This window comes from Antechinus flavipes, chromosome 2 (assembly GCF_016432865.1).
Source record: "Antechinus flavipes isolate AdamAnt ecotype Samford, QLD, Australia chromosome 2, AdamAnt_v2, whole genome shotgun sequence".
NCBI classification, from domain to species: Eukaryota; Metazoa; Chordata; class Mammalia; order Dasyuromorphia; family Dasyuridae; genus Antechinus; species Antechinus flavipes.
The window spans coordinates 147,102,960-147,117,846 of record NC_067399.1 but is presented as its reverse complement, the minus strand read 5'-3'; positions in this window follow the sequence as shown (position 1 = coordinate 147,117,846).

The following is a 14,887-nucleotide window of genomic DNA, read 5'->3' as shown; positions in this document are numbered from 1 at the left end:
TCCCTCTTTCCCTGCCTTTCTCTTTCATAATAAAACACAAGCCTCACAATTAAGTCCTTGATAAAAAAAAATTTTTTTTTTTAGTACCTTCAGATCTTCTCGTATCTTGGTGGTTTTGCAAGAATGAGTGTTGTAAACTATCAATGCATGTATTTTGAAAATAAAAAGCTACTATTAAAAAAGTAAAGTTGAATATTATCTTTACATGTTGCTTTTTACATGTAATTGAGGGGAAAAGCTCATGACATGGAAGATGGATCAGCAGAGAATTGGGAGTGCTTAGAGAAGAAGCAGGAGAGAACAGTGCCATGAAAACCCAGAGAAAAGAGTATCCAGGAAGGGAGTATCAAATGAAGCAACAGCTTGAGTAAAAGACTGAACAATGATCATCAAATTTGACTTTTAAGAAGGCATGGGGAAGTAGCTAGGTGCCTCAGTGGATAGAGGAGTGGAGGACCTGAGTTCAAATCTACTCTTAGATACTTACCACTTCCTGGCTGTGTGACCCTGGACAAGTCATTTAAGAGAGAGAGTGCATGGGTCACTTTGAGGGAATAATTTAGTCCAATGATAGTCAAAAGACAGAGAGCAAAGGATTGAGGGGTGACAGAAGTAGAAGCAACAAATATAGGTAGATTGTTCAAAGACCTGGACCAAAAAAAGGGAGGAGAGAGAGAAGGTAATAGCTTGAGGAAATAGTAAGTAAAACTCTAGTAGGTAGGGAGAGGTTAAAGATTTGAGAGAATATATCTAGCCATATGAAAAGATGCTCCAAGTCATTATTAATCAGAGAAATGCAAATTAAGACACCTCTGAGATACCACTACACACCTGTCAGACTGGCTAGAATGATAGGGAAAGATAATGCGGAATGTTGGAGGGGATGTGGGAAAATAGGGACACTGATACATTGTTGGTGGAATTGTGAATACATCCAGCCATTCTGGAGAGCAATTTGGAACTATGCTCAAAAAGTTATCAAACTGTGCATGCCCTTTGATCCAACAGTGTTACTACTGGGTTTATACCCGAAAGAGATCTTAAAGAAGAGAAAAGGACCTGTATGTGCAAGGATGTTCTTGGCAGGCCTCTTTGTACTGGCCAGAAACTGGAAAATGAGTGGATGCCCATCAATTGGAGAATGGCTGAATAAATTGTGGTATATGAATATTATGGAATATTATTGTTCTGTAAGAAATGACCAGTAGAATGAATACAGAGAGACTGGAGAGACTTACATGAACTGATGCTGAGTGAAATGAGCAGGACAGGAGATCATTATATACTTCAACAACAATTCTATATGATGATCAATTCTGATGGACATGACCCTCTTCAACAATGAGATGAACCATATCAGTTCCAATAGAGCAGTAATGAACTGAACCAGCTACACCCAGCGAAAGAACTCTGGGAGATGACTATGAACCATTACGTAGAATTCCCAATCCCTCTATTTTTGTTTGCCTGCATTTTTTATTTCCTTCACATGCTAATTGTACAATATTTCAAAGTCCAATTCCTTTTGTACAGTAAAAAAACTGTTTGGACATGTATACTTATATTGTATTTAATTTATATTTTAACATATTTAACATGTATTGGTCAACCTGCCATCTGGGGGAAGGGGTGGGGGGAAGGCGGGGAAAAGTTGGAACAAAAGGTTTTGCAATTGTCAATGCTGAAAAATTACCTATGCATATATCTTGTAAATAAAAAGCTATAATTTAAAAGAGAGAAAGAATATATCTAACCACAAGGTGGAGCTTGTGAGTAGAGATAGTTATCCCCAGGAGCTAACACCCAGGTAAAGTTGACATATACAATTCCAACTAGTTCCCTGGAACTAGAAATTTTGGCTTTTAACTGAGAGTGAAAATGGGCTATTGGAGATTAGGAGGGGAACTAGGCGCTTAAAACTTCTCAGGCTAAAAACAGTTATTCTGTTCTGATCCATAGACTTTCTGAATTTGTGGTATTTGTTATCTTTATTGGCACTAGGGTGGTACTCTCTCTTGCTCTCTTTCCCTTCCTTGCCCTTCCCTCCCCTGCATTTCACTTAACAAAAAAAAGTATTTCCCATCTCTAAAAAGTGGAATATTTTCTTTTTTTCTTTTGTAATTTATCCAATAACTATAGGAAATAGTTTGAGTTTGCTGGCCAAACAAATTTATCATAGTTTTATCAAAATAAACATTTAGGGAGAAAACATATACACAAACATATACGCTACTGACTGAAGCTCAAAAAGCCTAGAAGAGAACAATGGAAACAGGAAATGAATGGGCAGGAAATAAATGGGAAATAGGTTCTCTTCCTCTCCACCCCCACCTCCCACCACTATATATATCTTTTGTGGATGAGAAGGGGAAGGAGAATATAGTAGATCAGATTTTTCGAATCTCACCAGCTTGGTCCCACCATTTTTACATGCTTGTTCTCATGCTGTCCTTATGACTTCCATTAGGCCATCTTGATTTCTCAATTCTAATCTTCCACAAAGCATTTGAGATTACTTCTATATTTTGTGGGTTGAAAAGGTGGCTTCATTGACTTTCCCTTATGTTGTCAACCACTATGGTTTCTCTAAATTATTAACATTCAAAGTCAAGGGTTTGGACTCCAGGAACTTAAGGAAGCTGGGTAAATATCATTGTCCACAGGCACTGTCCCTCTTCTGTGCCAGAAATTCTGTAGTCCCTTGCAAAATTGCCTGAAGCATATTGAAATTTATACACATATGAATATACACATATAGACCTCACAAGTATCAGAATTTGTTGTTCAGTTGTGTCAGATTCTGTTTCCCCATGATCATAGTATTTTTCTATCCTCCACCATTTCCAGAAGTTTGTCCAAGTGCATATTCATTGCTTTTCATGATACTATCTATCCATTTCATCTCTGCCATCCCCTTTCTCCTTCTGCCTTTAATACTTCTCAACATCAGGTCTTTTCCAATGAATCCATTCTTCTCATTATGTAGCCAACATATTTTAGTTTTGCCTTCGATATTTTTCCTTCCAATGAGTAGTCTGATTTAATTTGTTTAAGTTTTGATTGGTTTGAGCTACAAGTGACTCTCAAAAGTTGTCTTCAGTACCTCATTCCAAAAATGATGATTCTACAGCATTCAGCTTTCTAACTCTTATAGCTATATGTTACTCCTGAAAAAACCATAGCTTTGATTATATGAATCTTTGTTATCAAGTTGATGTCCCTGCTTTTTAGTAAGCTGTCCAGATGTGTCATAACTTTCCTTCCAAAGAAAATGTTTAAGCTTCATAACTGCAATTATGATGTCCAAAGAGCTTTGAACCTAGGAATATAAAAACTAACACTGCTTCCTTTTCTTCTTGTATTTGCCAGGAATTGATGGGACCTGTTGCCAAGATCTTAGGTTTTTTGATGTTAAGCTTCAAGCTAGATTCTTTCACTATCACCAAGAGGCTTCTTAACCTTTCTTCATTTTCTGTCATCAGAATGACATTATCTGCACAATTGAGATTGTTGATATTTTCCCCAACAACCTTAATTCTGGCTTTTGATTCATCCAGCCAGGCATTTCACAAGGTTGTACTTTACATATAAGTTAAATAAATAAGATAACAATATATAATCCTGTTGTACTTACTGTTTTCCCAATCTTAAACCAATTGATTGTTCCATGTCCAGTTCTTACTGTTGCTTTTTGACCCATAAAAAGGTTCCTCAAGAGATAAATAAGATGATCTGGTATTCTCATCTATTTGAGGACTTGTTACATTTTCTTGTGATCAAAAGAAATAATCAACACTTAGAATAACAACAATTATTATCTCACAGATAAGTCTACTGCAAGAAAATCCTTGGAATGAACACAGTGAATTTGGTCTCTCATTTCATTCGTTCTGTACTTTTAGTTCCTTCTCAACCCCTATATTCCTGACTTTGTTCATCAATATTTAAATTTTTAAGGTTCTGATCAAACCTGATTTGTCTCCAACCAACTTTTTATCCTCAATAAGTGACTTGATTTTGTCTTGTCTTCCTTATTCTGATTTATCCTCTTCATCTGACCTTAGATAGTTAAATATGTCCCTGTTAAGATGGCTTACTTGGTTCTAACTGCCTTTACCAAGATATTCTAGGTCCAGTTTCAGGATCAGTTCATTTCTGAAACTGTACCATCTTTTGTTTTCAATTACACTACTAGTTTCTAATTCTCAATCTCTGTAAATATGTATTCTGATGTTTCTTATTATCCTTATGATTGCTCACAGAGAGGTGAGCAAAAAAAAAAAAAAAAAAAAAAAAAGGCAAGGAAAAAGGGAGAATAAGATTGAGAGAGAGACCAAAATCTAAAGAAACATAGATAGGGAGATGGAAGAGAGAAGAGATAGCACAGGAGGACTGGGAAATTCAATAAAGTTCTGAAATAAATGTGAAATGTCAGAATCTAAATTAAACTGGGAAATGAATGTAAACTATTTGCATTTTTGTTTTTCTTCCCGGGTTATTTTTACCTTCTGAATCCAATTCTCCCTGTGCAACAAGAGAACTGTTTGGTTCTGCAACATATATTGTATCTAGGATATATTGCAATATATTTAACATATATAGGACTGCTTGCCATCTAGGGGAGGGATGAAAGGAGGGAGAGGAAAAATCAGAACAGAAGCGAGTGTAAGGGATAATGTTGTAAAAAAATTACCCTGGCATGGATTCTGTTATATATAAAAATAAATAAATAAATAAAAAAGAAAATAACAATAATAAAAAAACAAACAAACAAACAAACAAAATGGATTGACAAACGCTTATAGCAAGTCAGTCTTGGCCTGGAACTGGGGAGCAGTTTGACCAACTCAATAGAGGACTATGCCCCAGGCCGAGATTTCCATTTGAATGAGATTATTTAGCTGGGAGTTGTCTGGGAAGGGTGTGCCTCTCCCAGAGGTGGGGAAGGTTTGAGAAGAAGACGCACCCTTCCCTCCAAAGGGGATACAGTTTACATCAGGGCTCCCCTCAAAAATTAAAAGGGACATAATTTACATCTGTCACATTATAGCTCAATTGAAACATGCAATGATTTTTTTTAAAAAAAATATGTTGTATCTGTCATTAAAATGATATAACAATAAAGGAAAAGAAATTCATTTTTCTGATTTGTTTATAACAGACTAATAGGAAGCAAAATTTTAAAAATTTTAAAATAAACCTATATTAATAATATGATGAAAATGTAGTTATTGTCATTTAAACAGTTTAACAGCATAGATTGAACTGTCTTCTCTTTCTTTAAATCCTCATCCATATTCTGGTAAATGCAGAGAGCTTTTTCTGCAGCTCTACAAATTTGCATGATCACTTTCTTACACAGTTAACCAAGTTGGATGACCTGATACATTATTTAAAATCAGTAATGCCTTAGATGTGATATTATTGTCCTTCCAAGATGTATCAATAGCTTGGCTAAAATAACTTGAAAACCAGTCTTTGCAAAAAGCTTTTGTTGTTCATGCACTTTTATTTGATTGCCAAAGAAATGGAAGTGATCAATGATTGTAGTCTCCTAGAGAATGAGAATTTCTAGACCAATAAATAAGCATTGGTTTTCATTTAAAATCCCCTTCTACATCACCTTCCCGTAAAAGTATTTGGTGATCTTTAGATACTTCAAATAAAGGTTGAGTTCTTTCTTCCTTAAAAGCATAAGGCTTCCTTCCCTCTTTATAAATAATCTGTTATATCCACATTAAAAATCTGTTGATGAGTGTATCCACTTGCTTTGATTTTTTTTTTCAGGACATCAGAATCTATAGCAAATTAGATAGTACATCTTCATGTTCACTAGCTGCTTTCTCTGGTAATTTTAACATTACACATTTGAACTCATTTTTTAAAGTGTTTAAGCCAATCAATGCTTACAGTAAAAAATTTTCACTCTCCACTTCATTTCCATTTTCTTTCACTGCCTTAAATAAACTGAAAGATTTTTCTGTCTGAATGGTATTATGGTAAAAGGAATGTGTTTTTAATTGTAATCTGCCATCCATATAGTTAACAGATTCTCCATTTCTATCATTCTAATAATCTATTCCTCATATTTGTTTGCAAACTACAAAAAAGCTAATATAAGTTTGTCTTTTGCTTTTATTTCACCTGCATCATTTATAATAGTCCATATTATAGATTTAGGTATTCCATTGTCCTCTCCTATTTTAAAGTTTACTATGATCACTGTCATGCTATTCAATTTTATTAAATTTTTGTTCTAATGTTAAAAAAAAAAAAGCATCTAAATTAAACAATTCTCCTACATTTAAGTGGATACTTTGGATGTGAGCACAGAATAAGTTATTGCTACTCTTGGCTATGTTAATCAGTTCTCCAGATGTTTATAAACAATGCTTGTTCACTCCAAAATAGCTTGCTCCTTTCCCCTTCAAAATTTAAAGTTGTTTTTCCTCTGGAATTGTGTGTGGAATAGTTTTCCTTTGCAACTTCAGAGATACTATTCAATTCAAAAGGAATTTTACTAAGTCTTTACTTTGAGCCAGGCATTGTGTTGGATACCAGGTACATAAAAACAAAATGAAATGGTTCCTGGTCTCAGGAGCTTATATTTGACTGAGGGAAACAACATGTACACATCATATAAAAGTCCATTGTCTGGTTAGTGCCCTTCTCTTACAAGGGGCTCCTTCAATTGTAGGAAGGTCTGATTCCAAAGAGAATTGGCCATTGGGACCCATTTAATAGTCTTTAAAGGGAGAGAACAAAATACTTACCCCTCTATCTATAATCCTCTAACCTCCTGTTCTCTTTCCTTATCCCCATATATCAACCTTATCCCTCTGATGTTCCTATTCAATTCCTCCCTATTTTTTCACTGTGCCTTTCAGAGCACCTGTTCTGTTGTTAACAAAGTGCCTCCATATTAAACCTGTTTCCTGAAATTACTTTGCTAATTACTTACTCGGGATTTACTTATTTAATAGGAGATTGGATTGAATTGCTTTTTATGAAACATGTAGAGGAATGGGTCCTATAGCTTGATCCCTCCCTTATATGCTGTGGCTCCTTGCTGAAAGATTCATGCTTTGAATGGAAGGATGCCCAGTTCCTCATTGGCTGTTGTGACTGGAAATTATGTCAAAGAGGATGCTGTGTTCATAAGCATTGCCTTTCCTAGATTTTACCAATCTTTCCCACTTTAGTGCCAATATAAAATAGTTGTTCCCATAGAGAGGAAAACTTTTATTACTCCACTTGGCTTTACTACAACAACAAGAATTAACAATAATAATAATAATTAATTTTGTAGTTCTTCATTCAGAGTTTGCAAAGCACTTTACATAAATTATGGCATTTGATCCTCACAACAACCTCATAGGGTAAGTGTTATTATTATCCTTATTTTACAGACAGGAATGCTTGGCTAATCTTAAAATTATTATTATTTTTTTTTTATTGCAGAGGTTACCTAGTTCAGGTTTCTTATTTTACAGATGAGGAAACTGAGAATTTGAAGAAGTTAAACAAGTTACAGGGCAGCAGAACCATGATTTACATTTTAGTTATTATATATACTCTTTTCTTTATTTTGTATCAGTTCATGTAAGTCTTTCTATACTCTTTATTTACCATATTATTTTTTTCTTATAGCATAGTAATATTCCATTGAATTAATGTACCACAGTTTGTTTAGACATTTTCCAATTGATGGGTATCTACTTTGTTTCTAGTTCTTTGCTACCAAAAAGAGTACTACTATAAATATTTTGGTGAATCTGGTCACTTTCTTCTTATCTACAGTATAAAGTCACTAGTCTCGAATCTGAGTCAAAGGCTATAGACATTATAATCACTCTATTTGTTTGCATACTTTCAAGTTACATTCCAAAATAGTTGAACTGCTTTATAGCTTCTAGGACAATCTGTTATATATGGGTATGTTGGCCCTCTGATTGTAAACCCAAGGATTATGACTTTCATCTTCCTCTTTCTATTCCCAGTGCCTAGCACAGTCTCTGATATCTATTAAGTGCTTAAATGTTTATTTACTGATTACTAAATGTATGATCTTGGCCAAACAATAACTTCCTTTGAGCTTCAGTGTCTTTGTCAGTATAATGGGAATAAGAATACTTGCTTTACCTATCCCACAGGATTATTTTGAGGAAAACACTCTGCAAACTATAAAAGTGAATGTTTTTAAAGGGACATACATATGAGAGATGACAACAAAGGCAGATAGTGGTAGAGAAATATAAAAGAGTGGCAAGGTCAAAAAGACTAGGATAAAGGTCTGTATAATGAGGCTTATAATAAGTGCTAGGATATCAAATAGTTTTGGGGGGTTATGGAGAAGACAAGAGGAATTAGTTACAAGATATTTACCTTGTAGTAGACGACAAGAAAAACGATGAGCTGTTTAAATATTATTTCATTTCTTCATTTTTCTTCAATGAGTCTTTACTAACAGAACGGAAAAGACAAAAGAATAAGTAAAGAGATATTCTAACCTAATTAAGTTCTTTATTTGGTCTACATTAATTACATTTCTGAGTTCTGAAATAACCTGCAGATATGATTGTTGAATTGAAGTCTGATCTCTGATGAGTCCTCCCAAGTAGTAGTGGTGTCTTAGGACTGGGGAGAAGCAAATAATATTCTGATCTTCAGAAATAGGAAGGGAAACATTTGAAAGTACAGGCCAGTAAATTTAATTTCAATTCCTGGTAGTGCTTTGTAACTAATTTAAAAAATAATTTTAAGCCCAGTGGCTAAGCTTTTCAATTCATAAGCTAGGAAATGGAGCTGTGATTTAATTGATATAGGAAACTTAAAGATCTCTACCTATGGATGTACCTTTTCTTTTTTCTTTGTTTTGGGCACATAGCAATACAACAAATGTGAATGTTGATCAAACAATATAATAATTGTAGTAGAATAACTAGTTTGGCTTGTAAAAGTTATTATTCTAGTCTTGTTGTCCAAACACAGCTTATGAAATAAATAAATATGTATATATATAAAAAGAGAGAAAAGTTTTGAATTAATTAATGAAAGGGCATTTATTAAGTGCTTACTATGTGCCAAATGGGTGGCTAAATGGTGCAATAGGTAAAGCATCAGATTTGGAATCAGGAAAATCTAAGTTCAAATTCAAACTCAAACACTTACTAGCTGTGTGACTCTGGGCAATTTACTTAACCTGTATTTGTCTCAGTTCCTCATCAGTAAAATAAGGGCACACTGGAGAAGGAAATGGCAAACTAGCTCAATATCTTTGCCAAGAAAACCCCATAGACAAAAGCCCATGAGGTCACATAGAGTTAGACACAAATGAACAATAACAACAACAACAATGTGCCAGGCATTGTGCTAAGCACTGAGGATAAAAAGACAAGCAAACAAGACAGTTCTTTCTCTTAAAAACTTGCATTCTAATAAACGATGAAAACACATACACACATACACACACACACACAGAAGTGATGACAAGGGCAATTGTTTAAAAAGGGAAGTCACAGGGATGTTGATTTATGTTGTAGGGGAAATAATTGATTGATCTTTTCTAGGAATGGTACTATTGATCTGCTTATAGTTCTCAGAGCCAAGCTTGGAAAGATAGGGAAGTTATGGGGGCAGAAGAGGCAGGCAAGAGAGAAGGTTATGTAGTATGGCATGATGACAGCAAGGTTATCTTCAATGGATCCCTATAAGGCAAAAGAATCTAAAGATAGAGATTTTGATTGAGCCCTCAATAAGCAGCATGTAGAATCCCCTCACAGAATTTTATCCTAAGTTTAATACACTCTAAGGGTCATCATTGTCTCTACTGACATGTTTAGTTTTGCAAGCCAGCCAGTGGACACATTTGTTCACTGCTAGACATTTAATCAGATGACATAATAAATAAAGTAATAAGAAAGAATCTTTCTCACACATGCCCTGCACATACAAGGGATAGTTTTCATAGATTTCTATACTACCAATGGGTGGACATGAGTACACATGACCAATGTGGAAAAAAAACAACCTACTTTTAGGTTTGGGTCAATCAATTAGAGATATTTTTATAATGTTTCTTCAATTAGCTGATAGTCACTGATAAACTAAGAAATATATTCTCTTTCAGCTTTGTTAATAAAAAAATATTCTTTCCTAGTAGGGTGATATACATCTGTGATCTTAGCTACTGGGGAGGCTAATACTGCTGGATCTCTGGAGGTTGGGAGTTCTGATCTGCAGTGGGCTAAGTGGATCAGGTGTCCACATTGAATTCAACATTATTATGGAGATCTTCAGGGAACAGGTGGTAGGTAGGTTGTCTAAGGAAGGGAGACCCAGAGCAAGTTGGAAAATGGAAAAAGATTTAAAAAGGAATTTCTTTTTATTGATCTAATCAATAATGGTTATGACTTTGGGGAATTTTATAAGCACTTAATCTTAAAATAATCTTGATTCAAGAGAGTATAGGAAAGTATGGCTAAGGACATGTATGGTCAGGACAATTCATATTTCTTATTCCTTTCCACCTCTTGGCCAAAAGTTATTGATGTACTCTGTTGATATCATCATTATAGTAACCCAAAGTTAACAGAATGCCTCAGGCTAAGATGATATCTCTTCATTGGCTAATATCTTTCTGATGTTTATTAGATATAATTCATATATTAAATACTATCGTTCAAGAAACAAAAACAGAAACAAAATATTCCCTCCCCTCAAGGAGCTTACATTTTACTGGGGGAGGTGAGACATAATACATGTGTATCAGTATATAAGTAAAAAGTAATTTTAAGAGCGATTGCACTGCAGTATAATATTCTTCTCTAAAATGTAATGTTCTCGAGGAGCAGGTTTCTTGGGGGGCTTCTGAAGGCAGCCTTAGTTTCAGTTCAGTGTAATCACCCCAAATGTAACCAGGAGTTAAAAGTCCAAATCTTGTATTGTTTCCTTCAAAATCTTGTCTTTTTTCCTGAGGCCTGGGTTAGCTTTAATAGAGGCCTATCTCTCTCATTGGTTCCTCTGAGAGCCCTGCCACTACTCCTTTGCCTCTGCCAGCTTCAGCCTCCAGCCAGCAAAAAGGTGGAAGATGGAATGAATCTGTCTCCTCTGAGAGCTTCTAGTGGGCTTCTGTGTCTGGCCCTGAGAGCTTCTTGCTTATATGCTGTACACTGAGTACACATCAATCATTATATTACTAGGAAACCATTATTTGTTGTAGGATTAAATCAATGCTAAACTAGATTTAATCACTGTGTCAATTCTACTTACTTAGCACCTTGTAAGAATCCTAACACTGCAGAATCAGAAAAGGCCTCAGATAAGAAGTGGTATCTGAGATGTGTTTTGAATGAAGCTAGAGAAGGATTTATAAGACAGAATTAAGGAGAAGGATGGGCCATCTAAACATGGGGAGCCACTTGTGAAATGATCTAGAGGCAGGAAGAGGAATGTTATATATGGGGAATACTTAGCAGGCTGCTTAGAGAAAAGGTAAATAAGAAAAAAGACTGGAAGATGGGAACCAGATTATGGAAAACTTGAATTCCAAATTGAGAGGTTTTTTTCTTTTTAATTTTAAGGAATCATTGAACATTTTTGAGTGAAAAATTTTGCTTTAAAAATTTCAGAAACAATCAACAAGATGATTTCAGAAAGGCCTGGAGAAACTTACATGAACTGATGCTAAGTAAAGTAAGTAGAACCAAGAGATCATTTTACATAGCGACAATAAGATTATGTGATAATCAACATGAGGTGATTCAGGTCAATTCCAATACACTTATGATGGAGAGAGCATCTGCATCCAGAAGGAGGACAATGAGGGCTGAATGTGGATCACAACATAGTGTTTTCACCTTTTTAATTGTTGTTTGCTTGCTTTTTTTTCTTTCTCATTTTTCCCTCTTTTCATCTGATTTTTCTTTGTGCAACCTGATAAATGTGGAAATATGTATAGGAGAATTGTTTAGCCTATATTGGATTACTTTCTGTCTAGAAGTTGAGAATGGGGAGAAGGGAGGGAGAAAAATTTGGAATACAAGGTTTTATAACGGTGAATGTTGAAAACTACCTTTGCATGTATTTTGAAAATAAAAAAGCTATTATTGAAAAATAAATTAGAATTTCAGTTTGTCAGATATGTAAAGAATGCATTGGAGAAGAGGTAGACTATGAAGGAAGACCAGTTCGGAGGCTATAACAGAAACACAGGCTAGAGAGAAATTAGGGCCTTAACTAGAGTGGTGGCTGTGTGAGTGGAAGTAAGAGAATAGAAATTAGAGATGAAGAGTTAGAATCAACAAACTTGGCAGATGATTGAATATGGAGATTGAGAGAAAGGAAAGAATCAAAGTTAACTTCTAGGCTGAAAATCTGGATGACTCATACATGATCAATATTAAATTACCATTTTAGGAAGGGGGAAGGAAGGCAGGAGAAAATCTGAAACAATTTTTAAAACATGATTGTTAAAAATTGTCTTTACATGTAATTAGAAAAAATACTACTAAAAAATCTGGAGAGTGGTGTCATTAGTAGAAATTAATAGAATTAACAGAAAAAATAAAGGAGGAATGGATTGAGGGAAGGGTAAAGAATATAACAAGTTCCATTTTGGACACGTTAACTTTGAAATGCATGTCTCATGTCCAGCAGGCAATTGGTAACACAGTACTAGAATTCAGGAGATGATTATGGTCTAGATATGGATTTTTAGAGTCATCTATATAAAGATAATTAAATCCTTAGGATTTAAGGAAAAAGGCTTCCCAGCCTTTGTTCTAGAATAACCTCACTCCAGATTATCATGGCACAATATTAAATAGTCATCATGGATTTAGCGCTATATTAGGCACCTCTGAGAGGGCTACCAAAGAAACAGAAGGAAAAAACCTTGCTGTTATAGATGTTACGGTCTAATTTGAATGCACAAAGTACAAATATCCAGAAAGTCCAATGAATTTGGATTCAGGATTCACAATTTCAAACACCAGGTCAGGTGTGGTTAAGTGAATGTTAAATGTTTAGCCTAGGGTGGAATTACTGCTTCCTTCCAGTAAATGTCCCACCTTCCTCCCACATTCTCCCTTGGCATTCTGTTGCTAGAAGTTTACTCTTTGAGGTGTCAGAAGGTGGGTTGTTGAAGTGAGTAAGTATTACTCAGCATCAGTAAGGGGGTGGATACAATTTTGCTTGTCTTGTATAACACAAGTATAACATTTGTGACTTATTTGAATTGTCTGCCTTGTAGAAGGGGTGGGAAAATAAGCAAAAGATGTAAACCATTTGCTTTACTCTTATTATATACAATGGAAAAAATTAAGGACTATATTCAAATTACTGGTATTTTTTAATGTCTAAACACTTTAAAGTGAAAAATACCAGGAGATTTGAGATGCAGGACAGAAAGGGGAAGAATTTCTCCAAATTTTCTTTTTTCTTCTTTACCATTCACTCTCATGATTTTTTTCTTTTTCGGTAACAATAAACATTGACCAGTTAATTTATTTGTCTGAAATTGCCTGATTAGATTATTCTATTATAACCTTAAAAGGATTTTGAGACAGTATTCTTGTGAAACCTCTAAATCACTTCTTCCTCTACCCCCACCAGTCAGACCAATCTCTTTGTTACTAAAAGTGATGTCAAAATGTACTCATTCCTCTTTCTAACTTTTCTATTTCTTTTGAAAGTACCACCATCTTTCTGCTTCTCTGTCTGTCTGTCTGTCTTCAGTTCTAACATCTCTGGCACTTGTCTTCTCTCTACTCATACAGCCACTATTTTTGTTTGAATTCTTCTTACCTTTCACTTTGATTATTACAATAGCTTCCTAATTGATTTACCTGCTTCAAGTCTCTCCCATTTTTCTCATAGCTGCCAGATTGATATTCTTAATGCACAGATCTGGCCATATACCATGTTATTTTTCTACTCAAGAAGCTCTAGAAGTTCCTTACAGTTTCTAGATAGAATACAAATTCACCTGTAACTTAAAGTCCCTCACAAATGTGTACACATTATCTCACGGCATTGTCCCCTACTTGTGCTTCTCCCTTACCCTGCAAAAATAAATACTCTTTTCCACATTTGTGCTTTTGTTAGTAATGCCTATTATGTCAGTGGTTCTCAGACTTTTTGATCTCAGGACTCATATTCCTAAAATTTATTGAGAACCCCAAAGAGCTTTTATTTATGAGGATATCTGTTAATATTTACTGTATTATTATTTAAAATTGATAAAAAATTTAAAATATATATTAATTTAAAACAACAATAATAAACCCATTGAATATTAACATAAATAGCATTTTTGAGAAAACAACAATATTTTCTAAAACAAAATTAAGATAGGAGTCATTTTATTTTTACATATTTTTCAAATGTCTTTAATGTCTGACTTAATATAAAAGAATTTGATTCTCATATCTACTTCTATATTTAATCTATCTTAATCATTTGCTTTGGTTAAATATGTCAATCTATAAACAGTTAATAAACAATTATAAAATTCCTACTATGTGGTGGGTACTTTTTTAACCCTAGGATTACAAAAAGAAGCAAAAGAAAGTCTCTGTCCTCACAATCTAATCAGGGAGATAACAAGCAAATTTACACAATTTCTATAAATAACAAGAGAGGAATGCCACAAGGAGAGGTAGGGAAAAAAGCTTACTATAAAACATGGAATTTTAGTTGGTATTCAAAGACAGGAGGTGAAGATGGAAAGGGAGAACTTTTTCATTAGGAGATACAGTCAGAGAAAATGCCTAGAACTTCAAGATGCTGTGTCTTGTTCTAGCCAGGAAGCCACTGGCAGGTAAGGACTAAGAAGACTGAGAAGGTAGGAGGGGCTAGCTTATGATGAGCTTTGGATATTAGAGGA